Source organism: Mandrillus leucophaeus, unplaced genomic scaffold (genome assembly GCF_000951045.1).
Source record: "Mandrillus leucophaeus isolate KB7577 unplaced genomic scaffold, Mleu.le_1.0 Scaffold1798, whole genome shotgun sequence".
Taxonomy (NCBI): domain Eukaryota; kingdom Metazoa; phylum Chordata; class Mammalia; order Primates; family Cercopithecidae; genus Mandrillus; species Mandrillus leucophaeus.
The window spans coordinates 35,843-38,426 of NW_012101807.1; the positions used below are offsets into that span (position 1 = coordinate 35,843).

At 42.3% G+C, this 2,584-nt stretch overlaps 1 pseudogene; it reads left to right on the forward strand.

Annotated features, from left to right (window-relative positions):
* The first annotated feature begins 1,875 nt into the window (after positions 1–1,875).
* LOC105537725 lies at positions 1,876–2,416 on the forward strand (annotated as a pseudogene).
* Positions 2,417–2,584: the final 168 nt, after the last annotated feature.

The following is a 2,584-nucleotide window of genomic DNA, read 5'->3' on the forward strand; positions in this document are numbered from 1 at the left end:
TTGTGGTTTTGATTTGCATTTCTCTGATGGCCAGTGATGATGAGCATTTTTTTCACATGTCTGTTGGCTGCATAAATGTCTTCTTTTGAGAAGTGTCTGTTCATATCCTTTGCCCACTTTTTGATCGGGTTGTTTGATTTATTCTTGTAAATTTGTTTAAGTTCTTTGTAGATTCTGGATATCAGCCCTTTGTCAGATGGGTAGACTGCAAAAATTTTCTCCCGTTCTGTAGGTTGCCTGTTCACTCTGATGGTAGTTTCTTTTGCGGTGCAGAAGCTCTTTCATTTAATGAGATCCCATTTGTCAATTTTGGCTTTTGTTGCCATTGCTTTTGGCATTTTAGTCATGAAGTCCTTGCCAGTCTTGGGCAATTTCTATGTCTGTGGGCCTTGGGGGTGGGGCTCTCTCAGTGTTCGTGTCCTCCTTCCCCTTGGCAGCTGGATTGTACCTGGTAGCTTTGGTTGATTAGGGCAGGAATTTCCTGGCCCTCTCCTGACATTTGTATATCTGGGATTATGGTTTCAGAAAATTTCCACAGTACTCCTAGTGATAGACTCTTAAATCTACCTTATTACATCCACAATGGGTTGTTTCCTGTATTGTGAGATTGGCAGGTTTTGCCCATCCTCTCCCAATGACTTAAGTCTTTTTCTACTTAAGTGGGAGAAGTATTTACACATGGGAGAAGTTTCAGGCCATGCACAGTGGAAGGTAATCATGTCTGACCACAAATTTTGGGTCTCTACCTTGCTTCCAATCTATGTTGTGAATGTCCAGTTGAGATCCACGGAAAAGAGCTCATGGCTGAATGTGAAGTGCTCCTCTGTCTTAAGTTCCCAGAGATCCTCGTCTCTTGGAGGCCAGCAAACACGGACTCTTGAATTCCTGACAATTTCATCTGATTTCTCTTTCCCAGCTCGTATGGCAGCCTCCCACTCTCGTGTGTTCTGCCTCTGCAGAGGCTGTCATGGCATCCTACTCCTCCTTGGAATTCAGGTTACTCCGTTGCTCTCAGAGCTCGGATTTCTGATGGTCTCAGGTGGAATATACATTATGGAGTTGATCTGAGTTTTACTCGTGGTTAGGATGGCAGTGAAGCTCTTTTTTTGGGGGGTTGGGGTGGGGAGGCATGGAGTTTCACTCCTGTTGCCCAGGCTAGAGTACAATGACACGATTTCTTGGCTCACTCACTGCAACCTCTGTCTCCCGGGTTCAAGGGATTCTCCTACCTCAGCCTCCCTAGTAGCTGGGATTACAGGCATGCGCCACCACACCCAGCTATTTTTTTGTATTTTTAGTAGAGATGGGGTTTCATTATGTTTGCCAGGCTGGTCTCAAACTGCTGACCTCAGGCGATCCACCCTCCTCAGCCTCCCAAAGTGCTGGGATTATAGGTGTGAGCCACTGTGCCCAGCTAGTGAAACTCTTTCCAGCTTCCCAAACCCTGGGCAGAAGCCTGGATATACATTATTTATTTATTTACTTAGTTATATGACATAACTCACACCATATGAAATGCACCATTTTTTAGTGTACAAATAAATGGATTTTAGTGTCTTCACTATGCTGTGCAATCACCATCCCTACCTCATCCCACAGCATTTCCATCACCTCAGAAAGAACCTCTTAAGTACTCAGTCCTAATTCTCCCCTTCCCTCAGCCTTAAATCACTAGTCTACTTTCTGTTTCTATGGCTTTGTCTATTCTGGACATTTCATATGAATGAAATCACACCAAATATACATCCTTTTGTAGCTGTTGATGGAAAAGAAGTGGTTACCATGAAGGAACTGAAGTTTTCCAAAGACAAAATTATAATGTGGCCTGACAGAAGAAGCATAGAAATTGATAACAAAAGCAAATCCATCACAACGTATCATGAATCTGGTCATGCCATTATTGCATATTACACAAAAGATGCAATGTCTATCAACAAAGCTACAATCATGCCACAAGGGCCAATATTTGGACATGTGTCCCTGTTACCTGGTGATGACAGATGGAATGAAACAAGCCCAGCTGCTTGCACAAATGGACATTAGTATGGGAGCAAGAGTGGCAGGGGAGCTTATCTTTGGAACTGACCATATTACAACAGGTGCTTCCAGTGATTTTGCTAATGTCACTAAAATAGCAAAGCAGATAGTTATCAAATTTGGAATTAGTGGAAATCTTGGAGTTATGACTTACAGTGATACAGGGAAACTAAGTCCAGAAACTCAATCTGCCATCGAACACGAAATAAGAACCCTTCTAAGGGACTCATACAAATGAGCAAAACTTATCTTGAAAACTCATGCAGAGGAACATAAGAATCTAGCAGAAACTTTATTGACCTGTGAGACTTTGGGTGCCGAAGAGATTCAAATTGTTTTTGAGGGGAAAAAGTTGGAAGTGAAAGGAGAACTCTCTTGATATGGATGCTTTACCGGTTTTATTGCAAGATTGTAAGTAGCATTGCAGTAGTCTCCTTTTTGCAATGCTTTCTCCTCATTCTCGACGTGATGTAATTTAAGGGTGTGAAACATTTTGTCAATCTTTTGTCACATTTACTCAATTTTGGTTATTCCCATCGTGACTCCT